Source organism: Parus major, chromosome 3 (genome assembly GCF_001522545.3).
Source record: "Parus major isolate Abel chromosome 3, Parus_major1.1, whole genome shotgun sequence".
NCBI lineage: Eukaryota > Metazoa > Chordata > Aves > Passeriformes > Paridae > Parus > Parus major.
Window position 1 is genome coordinate 39,742,697 of NC_031770.1, and position 26,272 is coordinate 39,768,968.

The following is a 26,272-nucleotide window of genomic DNA, read 5'->3' on the forward strand; positions in this document are numbered from 1 at the left end:
AATTTCTGGATTTGTTCAACCTCTGCAAATATCTGAAAATGGATGCTGTGGGCAGATAGTCGCAATGTCACTTTGCAAACACCGTGTGCTGTGAATTTCGTGATTTCAGACACCTAGAGCTTTTTACCTTGGGAGCTGAGCACCGACTCACACACGTCAGCCCAACCTCATGCCTGTAAGCCACGAGTCCCTGTGTCTGTACAAGGGGCCAGTGCCTGTGACAAAGTATGGCAATCCCACCCAAGGAAGCCATGGGGTGTCTGTAGCCTCCAGCAGCAGCAGGACTCAGCTGCAGAGCAGCCAGGCAAGGCTTGAGGGGAGGAACCAGCTCTCCTACACCGCAGAGTGAACTCAACATTCGCTGGAATGGTGGCCCCTCTGGGGTCCGTCCCCATACACAGAATTGCCCCTTTGGGCTGGGAGGGAGCTGCAAGCTTCAGCCAACTGGCTGGTGGAGCTCCACCTCTGGCAGCAGTCCCAGCATCCAGCCATGGGACACTAATCCCTTCTTTCATCCTGGCCGGCAATGCTTCCCATCATCCCACGCTGTTGGATGGGTAAATACGAGGCTAAGTCTCTGGAGAAACCTCATGCCATCCTAGGAAAATCCTGCACCCACGAAGCTTGGAAAGAAGAGTGAAAAATCTTTGCGGCTGGGCTGTGACAAGAGAGCCTGAGGTGGCTTCTGTCCTACCACAGGTGCAGCACCAGGTGGTGCCAAGCTCCTCTGCCATCCCCAACACCACCCTGTCTGCCTGTGCCGCTCCTTGCAGGTGGGGAAAATGCTGTGCAGGTGCAGGGACAGGTGTCACACTTCTCCCCTGAGAACTTTTGGGTGGCCTTGGTAGCTTCTGCTGCCATGGGTCCCTCAGGTCCAGTCCGTGTCACCACACGTGTGGAGGTCCTGCTCAGCAGGAACACCCTGTCTGGGATCTTTGCTCCTCTGTGGGATGTATTCTGTATTTCTCTTCTCTGTGAAATAAAAGGTATTTGTTATCTTGCCGTTTTCCATCTGACCCATAATTTACGACAGTCCATAGACAGTTCAGCTTGGCCCTTAGGACATCTGAAACCTTTACGGTAAAATAAATAAATCAAACATATCTGAATGCCTGGTGAGGACACTTAAAATTAGCCACAACGATTTGATGAAATGTATTTAAAAAATCAAAGAAAATTTAGCATAGAGGGTATTTATTGTTTTTAAACATACACAAAAGCCATTTTTCAATTATTGTGAATTTAGGGAGGGGGGGAAAAACAACAAAAAGCAACAACAGCAACAGCAACAAAACAACAAGCCAGTTTATTTTAGATAGAACTAGGGGGAAAAAATTGATGAATTTCCTTCTGGTATTTTTTAATTAAAGATTCTGATGTTCATTCTGGAGTACAGTTTTAATTTAGAAACTAATTCCATTTTAATGATTATATTTTAAAAGGATTAAATCAAACAAAGGTTTATATAGCTTTTGCCCATAACAAAAGTAAACAAATTTTCCAGTGTTAATAAAGTAATTTTTTAAATTTTACTTGACAAAAATCCCTGAACTTTTTCCATATGCTATCAGTTGAAGTCATTTTCTCCTTTTTGTTTTTTTTTCAATTATGAATCTGAAAAATCAGCTATTTGCTGAGCTGTGCTGAGCAGGGCAACACATACTTTGGGTTTTTTCCCACATGTGTACCTAGGTCTTTTTCCTTAATTTTACATAATCTGCACAATCTTCGTTGTTTCTGTAGGATGTTAGTCTGCACTAGGAAAGTAGAAGCAAGACCAATGGCTGAAGGAAGCTTCTGAAAATGAAAATGTTGACAGTGTTCTGGACCATTTTCAGACCTTTCACAATGTGTCTGTGTAGCCATCATCTCACAAAGAGTGTTTTGTGGTTTATACCTAGAGGTGCCACTCAAATCAGTGATGCTGCCCAGAGGGAGGTTGAGATGTTTTCAAAATGATGTAGATGTGTATTTTAATATGACCTAGATATAAAAGAGGAACTAAATGATAGAAGTGTCATCCTGAGAGGCCTTATTTCAATGGAGTTTTCTCTCTTTAGGGAGAAACATTTAAGGTATTTATTTCTATGAGGCCATATCACAGGGGGTTCAGTTTGGGGAAATGTGAAAACTAACTTCAGGTTTTAAATCAAATCTCAGTCCTTGTGACTTCAGCTCTGCCAATCTGTGTCTGAATAACAGGACCCAACACTCTGTACAGCCCAAATGGAAATATATTCAAAGCTGACAGTTCCTGCTAGTTTACAGCCACAGGCTTGTCAGATTGAACTTGAAATCTGACCCGTGCATACTCAAAATTCATCCCAAGTTCTCCTAATGCAGCCTGATGAATTTTGCCTGGCAGCAGTTTTTATTACAAGGGGATTTCTTGAAGTATGAGAAGTAGCTCCAAGCCATCTCAAAAGTAATAATTATTTCAATGTTTCCTGGTTGCTAGATAGAATTCCAGATCCTTGGAACAGTGCAAAAAATTTAGCAATTTTGTGTCAAGTCAGCACAAAAATGCTTTAGGTTTGTCACAGAAAGGGGCCTTGTGCAAAATGTGTTTAAGATTCAATGAAACACTTTGTCCAGCCCAAAACAAAATGTTTTCTTTCATGCAGGGCAGTTTTTATTCTTGCAAAATGAATGTGGGTCAGTGGTATTTAGCAAATCTTGTTTCATAAGATAACTGAACAATTTCCCTTAGTTTCCCAAAGCTTTCCACAGGAGGGAAAACTAGGAGGTGTGCGTGAAACTTTAACAAATTTGTCTTCACTTGTAAACAGTTCTCTTTCATCTGAAACGGTTTCTTTTTTAGGTGAATAAACATTTCTACCAAACTGTTTCAGTCAGCTCTATTTGGAGTCAATATGCTGCCTAAGCATTCCTCACCCTGCCAGCTTCAATGAAGTCCCATGACCGGCTGCCCTGGGGTTAACCTGGGCTATCGACGATGTGTATGCGGCAGATGTGCCCGAGGACTGCTAATTGCCTGATTAATGCTCTTTTCCTGGTTTTGAAATGAATGATCAGGTCTGAAAGGCTCCTGGTGTGAGGAAAGAGGAGCAAGTTTTTTTGGGGCTTCCTTATACCTAGCTCATGGTGCTCACTGACTCATTCCTACAGAGGCTGATAGGGGAATGACTATCTAAGGAATGAAGAACAACTTCAGGCTTTGCTTTTTTTCTTTTGTTTACAATGGACTGGGCTTTATTTCAGGCTAAGAAGTTGGCCCCAAGGAGCTCACTGTGTCAAGGTCAGAAGTTCAAAACCACATGGAGTTCTCTGTAAAGTTTAGAAAGTATTTGTGGCATTTCATTGATTTTATTTTAACAGTTACCTTGCTAGCTGATAAATTTAGCAAAGTACCTCCCATGCAGAAGAACTGCAGAAGAAAACATAAGTCTGCCCTCCTTTCAAGTTGAAGGGGCTTTTGAAACCATTTCAGCTCAAGCAGCTGTATTTTGGTGGAGGATGAGGACAGAGTGTTGTGGACCATACCTCTCCTTGGGGCAGGATGACCGGAGACAGATGACTGGGAACCAGATCATGGCTGGTGAGCAAGTTCCCAGCAAAGCCACACAATGTAGAAACATCCTCTCAGACACATTACTGAGGATTTTCAGTTTCACCCCGTTGTATTGAGATAAACAGCCGGTGCAAAGTAACACGTGTTCGGCTTTGTTTTCTGATTTTGCCAACAATAATATGCCAACAATGTAAATAACAAATTTATTTACATACAAAAGTTATACTGATGTTCAGAAGAATCAGCTAAAAATCTCTCAAAGGTTCATAGTAAACAACATTTATACCTTTTTTCAGATGATTCATTAAGCACTGTTTCTGCACCTTTTTAAGCATCCTGCAAGACTCTGAGGTTGACAAGTGAAAAGGATGAAAAACAATTCTAAGAGAATCTATTCTTGTCTTTCTCTAATGGCTTATAGATCCTGCTATTTCTATAAATGCTCTTTGAAGGGAAACTGTGTGGGATTTTAATGGCTTTTCGAGTTCATGTGGGTGTCACTTGCTTTGATGTATGCCAGATAGAAACAACAGTATGTCTGGAAGCAACAATCAATGGGGTTTAAGATGAATGGCAAGTACCATGTTTAGGAATACACTTATCCTGGGATTATTTCAGCCTAATCACAGGAATAGCATTGCTTTACCACTATTTTGTGTGTAAGGAAAAGTCTCTTTACTGCGTTTTAGAGGACATATTAAAGGTGTATTATGCTTTTACAAGCAAGATACTTTTTCCCATTCGTGACATGTTGCTTATTACCTCAAGTTTAAAAGAAGTGTTTTGGGACAATGATTGTACTCAAATCTAACTTAGAGCCAGATTTTTACAAGCCTTTTGACAGGAAAAAGCAATCTGGAGTTATCTGGCTAAGAAACAGAAAGGTTATATAACCTATAAAACTATAGGTCTATAACTATAGAAGTGTTTTACTGTTGCAATGTTCAATATAAGCCTTAGTTGCGGAGAGAACCTGTGGAAGAACCTCTAAGATCTAAGGTAAAGTGATATTTTGAATGATTCTTGAATAATATTCTGTGAGGAAATAATTAGTTTATCCTTTCTCTTTCAGTCTACTTTCTGGTTGGGAGGGACTTCAGCTCTTACTTGTTGCTGGCCTGTGTCACTTATTTACTGTGTCCTTCACAGTGTGTCACCAGTGACCCTCCTACCCCCAGCCCAGCTGTGCCACCGCCCCACTGGGCACCACTGCACCATCTACTCACTTCTTCCAGTCTAGCTTTGTCCATGAGTATTTACCTCCCTGTATAAAATCTATCTCTTATTTAAACATAGGTCCACGATTTAAATTTTGTTATCATAATTGTGGGCCAGGACTTTGAGGACTGTGCAAAAAAAAGCAGTGGAAAAACAGACAGTGCCTATGGTCCACAGAGAGCTGGATGTTTCAGCTACTTGACACAGAAGGTGAAACTTTGGGAAAAGTACTATCTTGCAAAAGCTACTATTTTTGTTGAAACATATCCTCCCATATTAGGTTTCCATGTATCAGGAACATCCAGACTCTGGCTGACAGCCTCAGTACTTTGGAAATGTCCTGTAGCAGTTTTATCTTTAAAAAGGGGTTAGATGTAATTAGATCAGGGGATATGTGTTCCTTATAGGACAAATGGGAGCAAGCAGAAGAGTACTGTTTTCAGCTTAAGGTGCTTAACCAGGCTAGACTTTAAAGGTGGGCCCAAGTATCCACCAGGAAGCAATTGTTGTGGTCATAAACAGCAAATTTTGAAGTTCCTTGTAGTGATTATCTACTACATATAATTGCTTTATAAATGTACAAATGGAGAAATCTATAGAAACTGGTAAGCAGAAGTGTAAAATGCCAACTCAAATCACTGAGCCAAAAGGAGTTTTTGCTACCTGTGTTGGAAGGGAAATGTGCCTTATTGCTCTTGGATAAGAACCAAAATATATTTTTCACATGGGTTTTCTTGTTAGGGGTATACTGAGAAGAGCAATCTCTATTTGGGTTGGGACTACTGACAGAGACATTCTTGAAATTCACCTTGACTAGCAAATTATTTGACTATTTAATCTTCACAGACTCTTGCTAAAAAGAGAACACTGATCTTTTTGTATAGAGGAGAAAAGGTATTTTGACATACTTTGTGCAGATGGCTCAGCTGTTACTATGTCCATTGAAGGACAGAAAAATGCTGTTAGCTGTGAGAATTAACTAAATTTGGGCTGTGATTTATGACTTCTGACAACAACCCTAAACAAAGCTGACATGGCATATGATCAACCTGGGCTGATTGATCCATTAGTAAGAAAGAATTCGTGACCCAGGGAAAAAAATGTTGATTGCATGAAGAGCACATTAAAGGTAGCCCAGTCCATCGGCACTGACATCCATTCCAGCAGATCCTGAGAAAAGGTGAACTTTGTCATCTTTCCTGGACAGATTTTTAGGCAGGTGGAGCTCAATGCATCTTCCTCTTGTTTACCTGTTATTGTAAATGCTGTTAGATTCCTGATTCTCACAAGGCTCTGTACTGCCTATCTGAATCTCAGTGGCTCAAATAATTATTGTTCCTTGCTCTCTGCCAGAGCTGAGAATTGAATACTGCCAGGAAAAATCAGCTTCTTTTCCATTAGTTTTAACATCCCTTCCATTCAGCCCATTCATAGTTTTATCACGCCACAGTGCTACGGGCTTGAGGGGAAGAGGGGAGTGAAGAGCAGTCTAGCTGTGAGCAGGTGATGGGCAGGAGACCCTTGCAGGAAATAAATGCTCTGCTTTTAAATGGTCTGTACTTCATAGCAGCTGTGCTGCTGCTGAGCTGGAGTGTGTAGGTTGATTTTTCCACACATACAGCAGCAAGAGTCCAAAGACTCTGCAGGCGCTGGGCTTTGGGTGAGCTGCCTCAGTAGCTTGGCTTGCTGGAGCACTGGAGGAAAGCTGTAGGGTGAGGCCAGGCACGACAAGGCCTGTTCTCAGGTGGTATGACACAAATTCACTGCACAGGCCCAAACCTGTGTGCCTTTGACATCCACCTTCAGCTGGGAGACAGCAGAAGGCCTGTGAAGAGGCTTGAGAAAAAAAGGAGTTAGCACTGCCTGCCCTGCTAAGGGCATTGATGCTAAGAAGAGCATTGATGTGCCATTAGGAGAGTGTCCTCCCACTTACCAAAGGAAAATTCCAGGAGTTGGTGCTGGGACGGAGTTTGGAAGGAGGGTGACCAGTCACAGAGCTGTGGCAAGGTGCTCCCAGCCAGCACCTGTCTCCAAAGGGTGCTGTTCACCTGGAAGAGCAGAGTTCCTAAGCTGGAACTGTCAAGTCAACGTTGTACCAAACAACTCCAGATGACTTTTGTCCCTGTATCCTCATGGCTGCTGGGAGCAAGGGAATGGAAGCTTCTGTCCTTCCTCAGCATCTGCAATACCTGCTTGAGGATGACACCCAAGCTGGGAGAGGGCTGAGCAAAGCTGAGCAGCTCCTGGGGAGAGCACATGACATTTCCTGTCACTATGTGAAGTTCAGAGAAGTGCATTGGCTTGGACAACATCATGACCAAGGAAGTGTCCTTTTCCATCCTTACTTTTTCCTTGTCCTTAGGCAGCAGTTTGGTCTATAGCTTGGAAAGTTTCCACCTTCCAATTTCCATGAAGTCCCACCCACACTCAGGAGCTTGCAAGGACACTCTGGGGACAAATGATGTCAATGGCCAGAAGGACCTGTACCCAAGAAGGGAGATTTCTTGTTCCTGTCTCCAGCTGTCTCGGTGGCAGGACCTGGCTGCAGCAGCAAGACCTGCACATGTGCTCTCCCACCACAAACGTACCCAATTTGTATTACAGACAAAAAGCCCATTGGAGTGTAAAAGTGTGTCGCCACTGTTGGTCACTGCAGCAAAGTTTAACTTTTGAGCTGCCAGGGGAAGGCTTCATCTTTTGCACTTGCAGGTGCTCTCAGTGCAGGCCATGGACAGGTCTGTGGTAGCTGCTGCAATGATACTTGGTGTTCCAATGGGTCTGAAGAAGCTCTGACAAAGATCCTGCAGATTAACAGCCCTTGCACAGGTCTTTGCTGCCACAGACCCATGTGCAGCACCAGTCCCAGGTGCCAGCTGCCCTGTGAAAGCACAGATTTGTGAGAGGCTCATTGTGGATGAAATCAGCAGGAATTACAGACATGCTCCACAACCTGACATGGAGACGGGGGGGTATTTATTGGAAGCTCTACAATAGAGACCAGAGTGATTTCCTAATGCAGAAGTTTCCCAGACTTTAGTTTAGGCAGACCTTGGCTATTCTGCTGTCACCACCTCTTGCTCTCTGCTCCACTCCCTGCTCCTGGAGGCAACCTGAAGCCTCCAAAGCCCTGCAGTGGGGTGAAGTAGGTGGAAGAGATGGGGCATCACCCACATGGTGGTACTACACCTTTTCTTTCCTTACTCTTATAACTCACATTCCACACTCTCAGTATTTCTTTAATGAGAGGCAGCCCCCTTGAGCCAGGCTGGAAGAATAAGAAATTGGTGACAGACACCCCCTCTGTTGCAGTTCTCCCCTCAGTATGAGTAAGGTGTAGAGGAGACAGCAGCAATACTACCTGGGACAAATGCTTTCCCCAGCCACATGCACCAAGTGTCCCTCCTGTGCCACTCATCCAGGGGACAAGAGCAAGTTTTCAGGGTGCTCTGACATTATAGGAAAGTAGACAGTCACACAGGATGGCTCTGCAGCTAGTGATTTTATATTAGATAAACAAGATGTGTCATTGCAGGAGTTGGAAGTGATCCACACTCACATGGATCTGGGGCACGAAACTGGGGCAGGAGTATTTGTTTCAAACATTTCACAAATGGTCCTACTGCTTCTGTGGTGGTGCTGCTGAGGAGTGGTGGGTCTCCTGGCAAAACCTGGAGCAGGAACCATTTGGAGGGTAAGAGAATGGGGCTTTGTTGCAGGAGATGGGTTTGCTCCTGCCCAGGACTGGAAACTCAGCAGCAGTTCATTCTTTCTTTCCTCTCTTATTGCCAAAGGCAGACACTAAGCTCCTCTGGGGATCTGTAAATGAGCATAATTCAATACAGGGCCCTAAGTGAGCAGCAGAACACTTGGCTTAAAGCTATTGCTGTTATGGCCAGAGGCAGACATCTGGGATGGGTGGACAGATGATCTGATCTTGTGTGGAAATCTCATTGTGCCCCAGCTTCTGTGCTCCACTTCACTGTAATAAAAAGTAATTTGATCAAAATTTTTTGCACATTATTCTTCTGTTAGAATAATTATTCAATGCATGTCAGCTGCAGGACTTCTTGCATCTTCTCCTGTGCAGTGGCTGGGACTGGCTTCTCACACTCTTCTTCATCTGGATGCTGGAGAGGCTCCTGCACTGCCAACTGCTGTGGCTGTGCAACAGGTAATGGAAGAGAGAAACACTCTTATTTTTCAAGTTGCACACAAGTTAATTTTTGCCCAAAATTTTAAACAGAGGATATGCAAATACAGGCAACCCCCAAAATGTTTTTTCCACCTGTTCTTGTTCACTCTGGGGAACATAATTCTCTTTGCTCATTTTATATTTACTGTCTGGGTTAAATTAAATATTAGCATACTAACAAGTGAGGTGCAATTACTTCACCATTCTCTTCCCCAATGGTTTCATGAGGGGAAGATAAATCTCTGCCTCATTTTAAATCACCATAAACTCTTGTAATATTGCAGATGGATCAGAATTGTTTTTATTATTAATAATATACTACAACACATCCATTTTGTGAAAGTGTACATTTTGGGCTCGCTGCCTTAGCATGCTTCTTAAATTGAGGTTTAGAGGTTTTTTTGCCCCCAGCTTTTCCTCCACCCACCCGAAGAAAGGGTGGCCTGTAGTGCAGAGTGATTGTTCCTAATTACGTGTTGATAGGCAAGGAGCACAAAATGTACTGCGTCCCTGCTCCTGCAGCTGGTCTCTATGAAACAAAAATCCTGAGTTGCTTATCTTGGAGAAGCTTGCTCTTTCTCCCAGAGAGAAAATAATTTTTGGTCTAACTGGTCTGGGCACTAAATCTGAGAAACAAGGATCTAGCCTGAGATTCCTATTAAAGGGTTAGTATCCATCAAAATTGGCTGATGGGGTGTTTTGAAACTCATTAATCACTGTGCTGGCAGCAAGCAAATTAGAAACTCTGTGTTCTGCCGCTGACTTCCCATTTCACTGAGTGAGTTAAATGCAAAGCATGTGTTACTGGCATCAGCGATTTCAAAAGTGGGTGTTTCTCTGGATGTAAATGGTACTTAATAATGTTCCACCTTTGACTGAAACTAGGGCACGCCCTGCCATGAGGTACTCATCATCTAATTACACTTACTCAATCTGAATTCAGATCATGCAATTCAAGCTGGGTCTACCTGCCAGATTAACTCTTCAGCTTGTCTTGACAGAAAAGCAATACCCCAGGAACTCAGAGCCACCTAGCAGGTTGCTGGATGGGGAAGGATGTTCATGCCACCTGCTCCGTGGCTGATGCCCTCTCAGCCAGGACTTTGTTTTCCCACCCATCACAGCTATTGTGAAGAAAGGGGGGGGGGGTGTCAATTGCTTGCAGGAGCCCCGTGTTTTATGCAGACCTTATGGGAGCAGTGCCACAGGATGGACACTTGAAACCAATGGCAACAGTGACAGCCCTTGAGCATCCTATCTTGGGTTTACCCACGGAAGGGAAAGCAAAATGAGATTAAAGGCTCCTTCCAGCTCCACCAGAACATTTTGTATAGATAAGAGACTAGTCTGTGCTCCAGTCCTGCTCTGGCCACAGTCTCTGTGCTCAGGCTCCCAGCAGCTCTCTATACAAATAAATAACCTGCCCCAGAGACCATTTTTAAATTCTGAGGCAAACTGAGGTATTTCAGTTCATTGCTTGTGCGGCTGAATTTTCTCAGTCCTCAAAACAGGATTTCATTCCCCCCATCTTATGTTCTCCCCATCTGCTGTCCTGTGGGGACTAGCTGTCACGGGCCAAAATCATGTCAGTCAGCATGCTCAAAATGTGGTGGTGTGGACACTCAGAAGCTAGAGTCAATGCTCATGCCCTGCTTCGTTTCCTGGTGCAGATGCAGCTAGATGTGGCTGGGTTCTTCACCATCCTCAGTACCCACAGAGCTGTGCTGATGCTTTCCTAGGGAGGAGTATGTGAAGGAGCTGGGAGCAGAGGCAGTGTCTCCTCCTGTGGAGCAGGATGAGATACCAACACTCAGCTTCACTTTGCTTTACTTTTGTAACTGCAATTAAAATCTGTCCAGAGTGAAGTAATGGAGAGGTACAGACAATTCCACCCCCAAATATTCAAGAGGTGCCTTGGGCATACTGCTCTGAGCTGTGTTTCCACCCTCAGACAAGGAAAAATTGCTCTTAATCCTCCTACTCCAACACACTCTGCTAAGGGTCCTTTGAGCAAGTCCTGCTCCTGCTCTCAAAGCTTTTTTTTTTTACTAGCAGTTTGGGATGCCAAGAGGAGAGAGAAGCCCAAATGAGAACAGTGTGTGTCTCATAACCATGGATGACACTTTAACTGATAAGGCTCTGCTCTGGTCTTCATCTTGTATTTCAGCTGTTACTTACAAAGCTAATGAAAACCGTGATTCACACAGTGAGCAGGCAAGTTCTCCAGAGATTTCCTTCACTCTTAATGGTTCTTGGTGAGTAAATGCCTTGTCACTGGAAGTCCTCATGTCCTGGAACACAGAGGGAGAGGGTCCCGCTTGCCATGCTCAGCGGTGCTGCTGGCCACATAAGAAATAAGGCAACACACATCAAGCTTAGCCCCCCAGTTTCTCAGCTCCTAATCCTTATGGAGTGCAAGATCTTGACAAAAAGGTGCAAGGCTGGAGAGCTGTCCCTCTTGGATCACTTCAGTTTTAGCCACACTGTCACCATAATAATGCTTCATAATTACATCTTGCATTTTCATCTCTGTGTTTCAGCTGAAGTTATGAACGTTTAATTACACAAGTCTCATAAATATCTTTCAGGGCAGGTCAGCATTCAGATGAGATTTGTTTTCATGACGTGGTTGCAGGGACATTCAATCTCAGGGAAAATCAGCCCTGCAGGGCGGTGCTGGAGTAGCCTCACTTAAGCCGAGGTGATCTGGTCTGTGCACAGCCTTATTGCCCTGGGGAGCCTGAAATGGTGTAATCCCTTTGTGTAGGGTAGCCTGCACCTCTCTAAGTGTCACCCTCATGGTAAGGGTGACAAACTCTGCCTCCCTCATGACACACCTTTGCTGTCACCCTCAGCGTGTATCAAATAGTGTCTGGTGCTGGCAGGATTCCCAAGTGCATAGGGAGAGGAGTGTCAGGGACTGCAAAGCCACCCAAGACATCTGCCAAGCCTGCAGTGCCTCTGAGGCTTGCTGGGGTTTGTGTGTGTGTGTGTTGGTCAAGTATGACATAGAAGATGTCTCTCCTTCAGGATTAAGTGCCCCATGTTGGTGCCCCAAACCATCCATCAGCCTTTAATTTTTCACTCATTCTTTTCTTTGCAGCAATTTTCAGGACCTTAAGAGAGACAGCTGTCACTGCTGTCACTTTTGTGTCTCGTTTGTTTTTCACCTTGAATAACTGAAGAAGAGTTATTGCTATCCTCATTTCCACTGCTGAGGAGGATACCATATCTTTGTCCAAGAAAAATCCTTTGGTTGGTATGCACTGCAGCCACACTGGAGCAAATGGGGCATCAGACAGCAGGTCTGTATTAAGATGGCTAAGGAACATAGACAGGCTGTGGGGTTTTTTGGTTTATTTTTTCCTGCAAGTTCACATGTATTGTGAGAAAGGATGGTTCATGTCAAGTATTTGTTGGCATTTTAATTTGAAAGAGCTAACGAGTCCATCTTGTCATCTGCTCTGTAGTGCGCTGCAAGTGAAGAGAGACTCAGCTTGCTCATTACACTGATCCACTAGGGTGTAAAGGGCTCAAAGGAGCTGGCAGGGCTGCCTTGCCCTCCTGGGCACTAGCAGAACTGTATTGGTGTGCACTGCAGAAGTGCCCAGGGCTTTATTTAAACCAGGAGTGTCTTGCATTCATTTCAGCAGAGGCTCAGCTGCAGCAGGTAGGCACTCGGCCAAAGGCAGCGCTTTTATTAGCATATGATGAAAGTTAAGCTCTGATGCCTCTTGACCCCTAACCATGAGCTGGCAACTGTGACACTGGGAGAAACCCTCTGCAGAGAAACTGGGAACTTGCAGTGGAAGAGAAGAATTTTACTTATACAGGTAAACATGGAATGCAATGAGCACAGAGCAATGCAACAGAGCTAATGGCATGCAGAAATCATGGGCAACAGTGACACAGAAATCAATAATTGTGTGATTATGTGGATAACAAGCTACAGAGGCAAAACATTCCGTTTCAAAACTGAAGATCTGTGATACAGGATATGTGTAGGTGGGCAGCCTACTAGGAGAGAAATCCTACCCAACAAATTTTAGAGATTGTTTCAGAGACGATCTCAGGGCACCTGCAGGTAAAAGTTTCAATATGGATGGACATTTATTCCTGAGAAGGATTTGATCCAATGTGAGCCAAAGCCTCTCCTATAATTTAATTTCTTCCTATCTCATCACTAAGACAAAATCATTCTAATGTCTCTGGAAAGTGTGGCTGCTTTTAATTTCAAATACTCTACAGCTGTAAAGGTAGTAGCCAGTGTTACTGATCATATTAAGTAACTTTGAACTAGATATGGTTATATTATCATGTATGAAGCAACAAATTAATCTACTGGTCATTTGTGATAAGACTGTCATGATAAACACAGCTGACAGAAAACCCAGAGTTTACTTCTTAATCTTCCCATCTCCAATGCTTTTATGGCCTCCTTATTTCCTGTATCATAGCTAAATCTAAGGTGGGAAAATATTGCCTATATATTTATTCCAGTCTTGCTAAACCACAGTTTACATACAACTTCTAAAGCCATTGTTAATCATCTTTAGTAAACAAGAACCTTAACAGGCTTAATCTGCCTTGTGTGTTTAGCAAACTACAGCCCACTGGAAGAGTTCAGATTAAATCACATTTTCACAAAGGGTCAGAAAGTGTTTCCTTGCTGGAGTTTAAACCACTGGTAGGAGAGGAGTCAGAGCAGGCTCCTGGCAGCAGTGTCACCCTACAGACAAGCTGGGAGGTACTGGCTGTGCTCCGAGAAGGCAGTCTCAAGCTGCCCTGCCCTACTGCCAGCTGTCCCTTAGCTACAGGAGCAGTCCCCTGAGTGCCTGGGGGACATGCCTGAGGGGGCCTTGCTCTGTAGGCAGGCTCTTTTCTCAAGGGTCCCTTGGGCTCCCAAGGCAGAGCACACACACATTTTTGCCACTGTACTGACAGTTTTGACATCTGCTACCACACCCAGTGCTTTGTGCCTTCCAAACCCACCTCTGCTTGAGTTATTTTTTACCCAAACACACCGTCATAATCAAGCCCAGGAAATGCAGCAGGAGTCATTTGTGCTGACATCCTGCTCTCTGTTTCAATAGGAACACACACATTTTAAGAAGGAGTGTAACCCCCACAGAGCAACATGCTTTGCACCTATTTTCTGCTCAGAGGTTTCTATGCTAGGTCATCTATGTCTTGTCTCCATCAGACTGTATTGCAGGGCCTGAGTGGGTCTGCTGGCCTGAACCACTGGTGCTGAGGATCCAGTGATCACATTAGACATCCTGATGCCTCTGCTTCACATTAGGCAGGGACCCATTCCCACTGACAGTGGGAACTCATCCTACTGCCAAGTTCCATCTGAGAGGGGTCTCACGTGCCCTGAGACCTCTTTGCAACATAAACTTATAACAGGCAGTAGCCAGGACCAGGAGACTTGCTTCAAAAGCACATGCCTGACCTGAGTTAAAATATTTAGGAGGATGCATCTGTAGATTTGGGCCAAAGCTAACCTGTAAACCATGTCTGGATCTAAACCAAGACTTGGGCCCATCTCCAATTTTAGTGTTGGGAAACCAGGAGAAAGAAGAAGGCATCAGAAACTGTCTCACTGGTGTTTTTAGAGAGCTCATGAAATACACTGAGATGTACTGAAAAATTATTGTAGGGACTTTTTCAATAATTTTAGCAAAAAAATCTATCTCTAACAGCATGAAGCTGTGTCAGAGAAGGTTTAGGTTAGGTACCAGGAAAAAGGTTTTTTTTACCCAAAGGGTGATTGAGCACTGGAACAGGCTCCCCAGGGAAGTGGTCGCAGTATCAGCCTGACAGACTTCAAGAAGCATTTGGACAATGTTGTCACACACATGCTGTGATTCTTGTGATATTCTGTGCAGGACCAGTAGTTGGACTTGATCCTGATGTATGCCTTCTAACTCAGCATATTCCATTATACTTATTTGTGGGCATAGTAGATAGAATTGTTACCTGTTACCTTCCATATGAACAGCTGGGTTCTGAGCTCCGTTCAACTACTTCATGGAGTTAGCCTAGACCTGTGTTTAGTGGGCAGAGAGATTCAGTCAGAACTCCTTATATGACTGCCATGTGCCTTTTAGAACTTTTTGCTTTCCATCAGAATAATGGAAGACTTTATGGATCCCCAGTATTTCTGTTATGGCCCTTTTAAGGGATTCCAGCCATGAATTTGAAATTGAACCTGCCACATCTCAACTCCACTTCTATGCATTTTAAGTATACTTCAAAGTTCATTAATGAGTATCCTTAATAAACGCAGGCTGTGCCATGATTACAAATGTCTAAATCACTCACTCTGAGTAGTTCAGATCTTTGCATTCAAGTGCAGATGCTCAAAGGCACACTGCTGTGTATAGATGCAACCACACACGTTCATATTCATTTCTAGGACAGCTTTCACAGTACTTATGGATTAGAATGAACTCTGAGCCATGGAGTTGTTTCAGTGGAAACACAGATGAAATCATCTTTCACCTCTAGGTCACCAGTGTGATTCCATCAGAAAACAGCACTGCTGACTGAAAGTTTTCAGTCGGACACTGAGAGCTTAAGAAACCTCATGATCTCAGCACAGCTGTTAATAGAAAGCAAACCTAGCACTAACTCATGTCACTTTTGGCAGCCACAGCAGAAAGGCCAAACTCCCAAATCAGCATGGGGGCTGCACGGCTCTTTTAGCCCAGAGGTAGCTTCACAGTGGGCAGTACATTATCCTGGCAGGGTGGAGATTAGAAAAACTTGTATGGCAACCCTTTGGACTATTCCTGTCCCTGGGTTAAGAGGTGGTCACTTTTCATCTTGTTCCATAGGCTCCCTATTTATAGAAAAGGAAAAATATAAGAAAGTGCCCAAAAAGAGTCACTTGCAACTTCTATTGCGCGTACTAGAAAAAAACAAGTTCTGAAATAAGGGTTTGAACCTCCTGGAGCTGTGTCTGAAACCTATTCATTTCATTCAATCTGTGCTCAGGTAGAAATTCTCAGTGACCTGAGTAGGAACTGTGTTTCTGCAAGAGCTAAGGGCTTACAAAAATCTTAAGAGTTTGGACACTTCACAACAGAATTTGCCCTCACATTTCACTGACAAGATGTCTTGTCTTGTCTCATTAATTTTGCTGATGTGCAAAAATATTCCTATTCTTTGAACCACACTCTTTGCTTGAAAATCAGGACAAAAATTAAATGACCATTCCTCTGCTTAGCAAACTTTTGCAGAAGAGAGATCCACTGTTTGTGCTGCTCACAGAAAAAGCTACCACCTTGTAATGATGATGCAGGCATAAGGAGCATGAATTTGCAAATCTGGCCTCTCCAAGAGTCTGCACAAGGTGTAGATGCCAGCAGTTTTCTTCAGCTGGCAGAATGTAAAGGCAAAAACAAATGTGACAACCTTTCACTCTCAAGGGAGGGAAGGTAAGAGTTTGAGAGATGCATTATTCATCAGGGAGTTTATTTTCATGCCACATTCAGACCCATCTAGGCACCTAGTTATCACAGAGTTCACAAAAAATGGTATTGGAACACAGAAGGAAGTCAGTGAGAAGGACTAGAAGAGCTGAATCTATAGAGTTAGGGAGCAGGATGAGAGTCAAGGTCTGTAAGAACTCGAACAAGAACTTTTTGAATGCCAGAATGAAGGACTGATCTCTTACAGATGTTCAGCTCAAGGCTGGCCATACCCTTGGGTAGCTAATATTCAAGTCACTGAATTACTGTATTTTCACAACATCTGAAAGAAGTTTTTCAGCGCTTATAAGGGCCCTTTGTAAAGTCTACTCACTGATAACTAATACGGGGTGATCTCACACTGCAACTGACTCCAGTTTCTAGTATTTTATTCAGAAGTCTATTTCCACAAAAGCTGTGAAAACTTTAGATTTTAATCTGTCAAATGTTGCTGAAGCTGGCCAATAACTTGAAAAGTCTGTAGGGATATGCAGACATACACATAAGACAAGGCACAGCCTAAGCCTTGGTTCCAAGAAAATGAGGTTTAAAAAACTTCAGGGTATAAAATGAAAATTCTAAGTCATGAAGCATGAAAGGATTTGTTTTCCCTGTTGGGACATAGGATTTGAGACATGTTGGCCATGCCCTGAGCCATGCCAGCTCTTTTTTTACTTCATTCCTTGGTCCAGAACAGCCTTCAGCCAGGCAGCAGTTCCCATCATGTGTGTAATAACACGTGTAGCTGAGTTTATTTAGGCTTCATACCTTAAAGGAAGGTCTTTTACATCTTAAGAGAGGAAAGGAAGCTTGTGTGTGAAGCTTGACAGTGAAGAGGTTGCTTAATGGCTAACCTGTTTGATCAATGTGAGTTGTACTATGAGCACATTGTTTGGAGAGCTCTGTGGAGAGAATGCTGCAAACAACTCCCAAAAGACTGGGCTTTCATGTGGGCTAAGGAGGGGTTGGTATTCATGGGTGAGCCCGTAATGAATGTGCCTGTCTGATGCTGGCCTTGTTGAAGGCCAATTCAGATGCTGAATAACTTTTGTTAAAGTGATTGGCAATGTAATTGCTTCCTGAGGAAAAGTGTCTGTGTAGGTGGTGGGAAGGGTGGAGGTGATGATCTCAAATAGGGCAGGTTAGTGGTAGTTCTGTTCCCTTGTCCAATCTGAAAACTTCACAGTGAAGTTAAGGGTGTGATCGGGCTGAGGCTTCCCAACAAGCAGAGACAATATATTAAATTATGTCGGTTATCTTCAGATGTGATGGTTAGTGCTCAGACCCCTGCAGCTGCAGAAAGACTGGGATGTGGCAAGGTGAGGGGAAGAAGTGTATGACATCTTAGGGTAGCTGTTTTTGTAGGATTTATGTGGCTTTGCCTGTTCATCAATCCAACAGGTCCTCAGCGTTGACTGACTCACCTGAGATGAGAAGCATTAGCAATATGTGGCAGCAAAGCAGTAACACTGCACTGCAGCTGGGTGCCTTTTTGTGCAAGTAGTCCCTTGGTGACTCCAGGTAATGGGAACAAGTCACTAGGATGCTTGCATTACCGAGTTGTGGTGTTGACTCAGACTGGAGAAGTTAAAGTAATATAGTAGGAGCTGCACGCTTGAATGTGCCCTGTGTTCTTACTAGTACAGGAAAAATGAGACAAACATTCTATAGGATTATTCTTGGCTGCTTTTCTCAGCAAACTTGATCCTCCAGCCCAGTATTACTTCCCCCTGCACCTCCTTCTCACTGTGTTTTGTTCTCTCTGCCCCATCTCAATCATTTTAATGCCATATTCAAGCCCTACCAGGATGAAGGAAAGGAGTTGAAGTGGCCAGCCCTGGGAAAGGTGGTGTACTTTAGGGAAGAGTCACTTTAGGCAGTGCTGGGTTTGAGGATTTCTTTTTTCGCCCATGGGTGACTATCAAGGGCAAAGGGAAGATCCTTTCCCTGCAATTACATGTTCCACTGCTCCACCAGCCTCAGAGGGTTTTGTTTATCTCCTTTGCTGTCAGTTACTTCTGTCCTTGTGTGTTCTTTGCTGTCTGCCAGGAAATCCTTCAAATACTGTGGCAAGGGCACTGGTGATGCACAAACTACCTCTTACCAATTTGGAGAGGGGGAAACTCGAAAAGAAAAACAGGTGATCGCTGAGCCTTCACTGTGATTTTTTCTCACCTACAGTTGAAGAAATTGGATCTGAATGAGTGATTTTTGCCTAAGAATTCAGGAGAAGATGAAGGTGAACCCAAGGACCCTGTATATTCTGCTGGTGGCTTTTGTATAAATCACTTGACCAGCCTCTGTAAAAGCATTGCATTTCCCTCTGGCTCCTGCAGACATCATGCCTTAGGGCTGCATTGCCAGGAGAGCATGCACCTTCTTCATGCCAGCCAAGCTCTGGCCTTAACCTCCAGACATACAGGGATCTATATTGTTCTTTCAGGTAGGGGAACACACTCCTGGCCTCAGGCACATCAGGAGTGCAAAATTGCTGACTCAGCCCAGACAGTTCTGCACCAGAAACCCCAGCTGGGCCCAGCACATACCAAGTGTGCCAGATTCCAGCCTGTTGTGGCAGCATTTCTTTTGGACTGTTTTCTTCACTGTCAGCTTGGAAACAAACATAAGTAAAAAGGCATCCAGCAGAGTCCAGCTCATACAAGGGCTGGCAGCTCTGATAACCATGTTTGTTCTTGCCATTCACATGCAGAAAACCTGTTTCTACATGTCATACAGTCATTTCCACTGCAGCCATGAGAAAATGAAGTCTCTGCCTTGTCATCCTGCTGGTGTGTGACAGACACCTTGCACTATAGTATATGTTGTACATGTGACTGTGGGGGCAATGCTGGGTGATAGGACTAAGAAAGTTGGGAGATATTGTGAGAATTCCAAGCACAGAAAGCTCTCAAAATCTTGTGCATGCAAGTTCAGAGATAGACATGGGCACAGAGTTTGACCTGAGGCCTTGGAAAAGGCTTCTGGATTTAAGATTATAAGTAAGAGTGTGAGTTTAAATAGAAAGACATTGTTAGGTTGTAGAAAGTTTTAAGGTTTTAAAATTAAGATATAGAAATAGTTCTAAAGGTAATGTGAAGTTCAAGGTATAACAAGTAGTCTTGTGTGTCATTGCATGGTTGGTTAAGAAAGTCTGCACTGAGGCAAAGATGTATAAAACAAAATAATTAAGTATTGGTGTAAAAGTAAAAACATTCTTTTGTGGCATTAATTTATTGGCTAATTAACCTTTAAAAAACCTTGTGACTTGTAGTGACCACTGACCACAAACAGCTGGTGAGTATGGTGAAGATGCTCTCACTCCTTCATGAGTCTGTAGAAGAAGAAGAATAGATCATCATGTTTTAAGACATCTCCCTGTGATCCCGTCGCTCTCAAAATCCCTACAGATATTTTCAGGAGACTCCATAGGAAATAAAGGGTAATGGTGTTGCTGCAGCTCCTGGGAATGCAACGGAGTGGAAAACTCTCTGGGGTGTGTTACTGATAAGTAAAACTCTAAAAAAGGAAGGCCTTGTAAAATTATGGCTCAGGCCTGTTACTTCAGCGAAGTAGAAAAAGACTATGGGACAGAGACTCAGCTGAGTAAGAGGTAGAAAAACCAGTTATATAACCATTGCATGTTCACACTATGTGCAGGCTGGTTGAATTACGTCTGTTATGCTTTAAAACTGTGTAACTGCTAATGGGCTAACTGCTTATAAGGGCCTGGTTTTTGCAATAAAGGGGTTAATAATAAATAATTATAATAAATAAATAAAATAAATAAATCCTCTGCACCTGCCTGGGGACTCTGGGTCTCTGCAGACCCTCACCCACAGGGGTGTACAGCAGGCAGGGCAGGGCAGTTATGTCTGCACCATGCTCTGATGCTCCAGAGCTGCAAGCAGCAGAGCCATCCGTGGTGATGCTTCACCCGTGCTGCTAAAATCTGTGCAGCAAGGAGCCCTCAGAGGCTGCATTGTTCTGTCACCTGCATCCAGCACTTGGCACTTAGGTATACTATGGAAATGCTAATGTCAGGAGGGTTCAGTCAGTTCTGGTGTCCTCAGAAGCCTAGAGCCATCGGGATGAAAACAAAAGATGGTGGGGTGTTCATTCCCTTAGTGTTCATCTCTAGTGATAAGCTCTTCAAAAAGAAGCATGAAGCTCCAGGCTACACCTGTCTTTTCTCTCCTTCACTTTTACGTTTTATCTGTTCCCACTTGTGAGATTATTCTAGGTGAATACCCTGTGACAATGGCTCCCTGGCAGCTCCTTAACCACTGCAAGTCTGCAGTAATCTGCAGGATAGTGGTGTTTGGAGGGCGTGGAAACACAGCTGGAAAAAAGGTCTCTAAGTGGTCACCCCCAACAAGATGTTTTGGGATGCTCACAAGAAGCAAGAGGAGGGTTTGTTTCATATGGTGCCTTGGTAAATTGCATTCCACTACCACATGTTGTAAACCTCTAGCATCTAGTATATGAGTCCAAAAAATAAACAACTGGGGAAACACAGGAGGAAGTGGGAAGCCCAAACGTAAAGAATTTACTTTGGACTCTGGAAGTTTCAGAGCCCCAAACTGAGTTTGAGAGATTATGCAAAGAAAGTATCTCTGCTTGTCTTCTTCCTATCCAGGTATCTGCAACTGCTGTGTAAGATACTGGCTGGACGAGCATTTGGCTATCCTTGTGTTAACATTTTCATGCAAAAAGCTGCCTTTTAGTGACAAAATCTACAAAATTAAGGTGACAGCCTCTACACAGTGGGTTGTTTCTGTTTTCCCAAAGTATTGAGAATTTGAGCCAGAGGAGAGAGAAAAGCTGAGCTTTTCATTGCCCTGCATATGTAATTGCTGGGTATAGTAACCTAATGAAAAGAACCAGTGCAGGAGTTTAAAAGGATTAGCAACCCTAAATGCCATTTACAGTGACCCATGAAATGCTGAGAACTCTGCACACAATAACACCATAACAGCAGTCTCTGGATATACTGGAGCAAACCTCTGGCCTGTCTGAGACCAAATCCTGGAAATTCCTGTGTGCTTAGTAAACAGGTCTGCTCACAACGTGCCGTCCTGCTTGTTCATGGGGTGTTGGAGATAGGGAGTGGTAGATACTGAAGTCATTATAAAATAACATAAAATAACATACCTGGCATTTGTGGGGGGGTGTGGGGGTGTGATGTTGATGCACAGAGTGCATGCAGAAACTCCCCTTTCCCCAAGCATCCAGGTGAGGGAATGAGCCATGGTCCAGTCCAAATACACCATGCAATTGGTCTAGTTGCATGTGTTGGTGGACTTTTGTGACCCTTACAAGCACAAAGCAGCCTTGCATTCGGGGTCCTTGAAAAGCCACCATCAGATGGCTGAAGCAGTTTTGGACCCTCCTCATATAAATACCAAAGTAGCATGTGTGGAGAGGTCAGGACACAGATAGTCTATGCAACATGCAAAGCTTCAAATTTGCCTTAGTTTGGACATGAGAGGAAGGGCCAAATCCAGAAAAGTAGGTTTAGAAATGTAACTGAACAATTTTTTTCCAAATTTGTAATCTGCTGATTTCAGAGTGGAGCAGTACACGAGGACACTCAACATTCTCAACAAAGGGATAGTGATAGTGACACTGGGCTTGCAGCATCAGGCTGATACATCCCTGCCCCTCTCTTGAGCCCTCTGCTGCCTTAGAGGGTTTGATAGAGAAACTGGCAAAAGTCCTCCAGGCTGAAACAAAGAAGAGTTAAAATGAAGGCACAGAGCAAACGAGCTGCTTTATTTGTATTATATTTTCTGTCTCTTAAGTAATCCCATCACTGCTTGCACAGAAGCAGCAGGCTGAGGTGTCATTTTACCAGCGCAGAAGTGTGTGCAACATCAGCTGTCACAGCAGAATTATTTTGTGGTTTCTTTGAGATCACAGGCTCTTCAGTTCTCCCTCTGGTGGGCTGTGGGACCTGAGGACAGCAGGTGATATGATGGGAAGGACAAAGATCAAAGACAGCACTGAAACCTGCCCCCTGCCTCGAAGAGACCAGTTATCCAAGCTGAGTGGGGCATATCCACAGCATCCATGAGGAGAGGTCACAGCAGCTCACAGCTGGAGCCTGAGTCATCTCAGAAGCCATTCATTCATCTGTTGCACTATCTGTAAATGAGGTATCTTGTACAACATGCCAGGGTTTGTGGTAATCAGTTATGGGGCACATGCTGCATTTAAAACTAATCTTGACAATAATGCATCTCATTAAAGCCCTTGGCATATTCTGTGTTTTGTAGGGCATGTTTGCTGTCATACAGCTATAATATATTTATCACAAGCAAGCTTATTATTTCTGTAGCTTTTCTTCTATGCTATAGCACTGTTCCTGACAGTTAGTGCCTAAATCCATTTTGTATGCATCAGAATTTCCAGTGTTTAATTTCTCTGCAGCCCGAGAGGAGTCAGGATATAAAGCACCAGGCTGTGGAGGCTGCTAACACAGAACAGTGTGAGAAGAGCTCCTGTTGTGGGAGTCCTTCAGGGCTTTTACTTGGACATCATAACTGGAGGAAGAGAAGCTGAATGCTTTGGTTGTGCTCTGCAAAATAGGTATTCTGAAGTCTAGTCCTGTCTCGGGAGGCAGCTTGAAGACCAGCTTCTTAATCTTTGAAAGGTGATTTATAAAATTATTAAGGCCTTTTGCTTAAGTACCCTTCAGATATAAGGTATTATTATGATGCTATACAGTCATAGAGATTTAATTGAAGGTATTTAACTGCAGTGGCTGTAAAACAATTGAAATTATACTCGACCTCCTCCTTGGAGCAATGCTTTTAGACAGATTAATAAGGTAAGTAATGCCTAAATTCTTTGTGTCTTTCCTGAGGTTTTCTCCAATACACTTAATGGAGTTTTCACGATGGAGCCAGATTGGCAGCTATAAGGAATTCTAGTAATTATGCCCCCTAAATTCCTCATACTTCTTTCCAACTGAGTATCTCTAGGATCAAAGTAAACATGATAACAACTGTCTGTAAATAACATTCTCTGTAATGACGTACAGAGAATCTGACCTGTAAAAGAAATCAAAGAATAAGTGGTTTTCCCAGTAAATCAGGGCCAAGACAGAGTCACAGTAGATGCTTACTGTCAAACCCCTACATGTGCATGTTTACAGGTTACTTATTCAGCCACAGGTGTAGAAATTCATGTGGTCTCACAGCTTAAGAAGTAATAATAGGCCAACCAAAAAGGCTTGTTAATTTAGTCTGGATGCTAATCTGAACTTCAACTGAACCTACTTGCTCAAGCAATCTACTCAGCAATCTACAGGAGAAGAGACTTTTTCTCATGTAGAGCCAGCCTAACAAAAATTAAGCTAACCTCTAACTGAGATGCTTATGGGGAAGATGTGTTCCCTGTGGGCAGTTTGTGTGGGCACGTGTGGAGGAGCAAGCAGCCACCTAAACAAAAAAGTGTCTTTTTATTTGGGGAGTTCCTTGCCCAGTATCATGAATGAGTGTTGTAAGATCACTTAAAGAACCACTGGCAAAGGTATCAGTAAAAACAGGTTTAATATAAAAGCAACGGCACAACAAAGTTCATTGGCAAGGTTAAATCTAGTACTTTGTAGATGGTTAAGGCACACTGAGGAAAAGCAAATAAAAGTCCAGAGGTAAGGATAAAAGGGAATAGGCCTGAAGGCCCAACAGCACTTAACACTTAAACTGAACAGCACCTTAACTTCACTTAGAAATTAAGTTAAACAATTAGCAAAGGATTCATACAGGATTTACTATATCACAATGGTGACTTACTTACAGGCCTAACTTACAAATCTAAAGTACTTAATAATCTAGGGGAGCAGCATTTCTCCCACATTTGCTACAGCATACATACCCTTGCATAGGTATCTTTGAAAGTACCTGAGCCCCCAAAGTGATCCAGAGACACCTCCCTGTCTGATGACAGATTGTACTGTGGAAGTGCTGGGGTGGCTGAGGTCAAGTCCTTGTGCCTCAAACCTTCCTTCCCTGATGGTTGCAGTGCTCCTTTTTGATAGCAGGTAAATTTAGGAGGGGTTTCTGGGGCTTGCCAGGTGTCATGCAGGGGATATGACCAGAGTCAGACCAGATTCACAGTCCCATGGGTCTCACACAAGAATATATATATTGCTGTATAAATATTAAACCGAGCTCTTGCAGCATGGGTTAGAGGCAAAATTGCCATGGGTGACAGTAAGGCAGGGCAGGGCCAGAACCACCTACTGAACTTTGAGAACTGGTCACAGACAACATGACAGATGTCGCCTCTCCCTGGTGTTAAGGGTGGTGGAGTAATTTGTTGATACATTCTTGGAATAGTTTTGATAAATTTTGCAAAGACCTGTTTAAATAAAACATTAGGTACACTTTTTCTTAAAGTTTGAAGAGGGGTTATGATTGTTTTTACTCTCAGTCACACATCTAAGAATAATTCCTTACTCAGTCATCCTTGGCAGGAAGGGAAGCAATATACTGGCTTTAGAGGCTAAAGAATTACCTGTTTATTTTGAAATAAATGTTTCTCTGTGCTATTCCTGACAGAACATCAGCTTTCCTGTTCCACCCTTACCATCTACTGCAGGAGGGTCATGCACTTTTGTCCTAGTTAACGCAAGTCCTGCAACTGTGTAAGTTGTGACATTTTATTTCATCTTTTTTTAGGTCAGACCAGTCTTATGTGACTGTTTATGTAAATAAGAAGTTGACCAAAAGCTACTCATCTTCATGTACAGCAGGCATGTGAGGCAATGGGACTTGTTCAGCCGCTTGTCCAGTATTTCTTGTGAAGTCATTATTGCATTTCTCCTGCCTTCCACACTTGGGGCCAAATGTTGCCTTGTTCCTGACTTGCAAAATGAAAGGAAACAGAGGACACCAGGGGCAGGGAAATGAGTCTTTGCTTGTTGGCCTGGTACAGATCCACAGAGCAGGCTTTCTGCTGTATCACAGTAATGCTCAAGGAAGATGGGAATTGGGTCTGTTCCTGGCCCTGTCGCAGGCCCTGGGGACTCATTTCCTGGAGGCCTGGGAACTCATGGGTTCACCTTTCTCTAGAGGAGGTAGCAAAGGTGCCAGTCACTGCATGCTCTGTGTGAGCAATATCCTCATGAAGTGAAGGCACCCAGATCCCCTTTCTGGCACCTCGCTCTACTGGAGAGAGGCTTGCAGGCTGCCCTGCTGTGTTTACAGCCTCCCTCACTGTCCAGCTTCCAAGCCTTCCTGTATCCCCTCCTGAAAAGAACTTTGATTATCTCAGAAAACCATGGGCAGGGCATGTACAAAGGCTTGTAGTTTAAAAGCATGTGCTAGAACAAGCGGCAAACTGTCGGGGAAGGAGAAAGCGCTTGGTTAGATTAATTTGATGACTTGTAAGTTTTGCTGCCTTTACAACTGGTAACAGGAATGGTCTAAATGTTTCTTCCATACTCTTCCTCCTCTACTTTTCCTGCCTGAGGCTTTTTCTCCCTCTGCTCTAGCCACTCACTGCTAAACTCAGTGCCACTTTCTGGGCACAAAGCAGTCAGTGAGCATTTCTCCAACACGGCAGCGTTTCTGCCTCACTCCTACCCTGCTGTTGTGTCTGCTTGCTGACACCTCAGCATGTGAGCAAGAGTCACGCTCTCCTGTCTGCTAGGTGCTCAGGGCCATTGAGGTGTGAGCGTTTGGCCTTAAACTAAGGCAGCTGATGAAGCTGAAGAGGAAAGCAAAGGGAACAGACAGCACTCACCTGTGCTTCTCTGAGCATGCTTAAATGCTCTGGTAAGCACAGCTTTACGTCTAGTCCTAGCTAGAACTCTTCCACCTTCTGGGGTGGCACTAAGGCTGGCAC

General features: G+C 43.7%; 2 long non-coding RNA genes across 5 annotated transcripts; one reads left to right on the plus strand and one right to left on the minus strand.

Moving 5' to 3' along the window:
- Nucleotides 1-8,232: 8,232 nt before the first annotated feature.
- Nucleotides 8,233-12,031, minus strand: LOC107201199. Its single transcript, XR_004496339.1, has 2 exons — nt 11,121-12,031; nt 8,233-8,910 (listed from the first exon to the last, which is right to left on the minus strand). It is a non-coding gene; the product is annotated as an uncharacterized LOC107201199 (long non-coding RNA).
- On the plus strand, nt 8,360-25,786 carry LOC117244025. 4 transcript variants are annotated; one of them, XR_004496337.1, is made up of 8 exons: nt 8,360-8,441; nt 8,806-8,921; nt 11,110-11,197; nt 12,046-12,247; nt 19,692-20,852; nt 22,333-22,575; nt 22,850-23,072; nt 24,985-25,096. It is a non-coding gene; the product is annotated as an uncharacterized LOC117244025 (long non-coding RNA). The 4 variants fall into 4 exon arrangements; XR_004496338.1 differs by having other exon boundaries at nt 22,340-22,575; XR_004496336.1 differs by lacking the exon at nt 24,985-25,096 and adding an exon at nt 25,105-25,786 and having other exon boundaries at nt 19,692-22,575.
- The last annotated feature ends 486 nt before the right edge of the window (nt 25,787-26,272 follow it).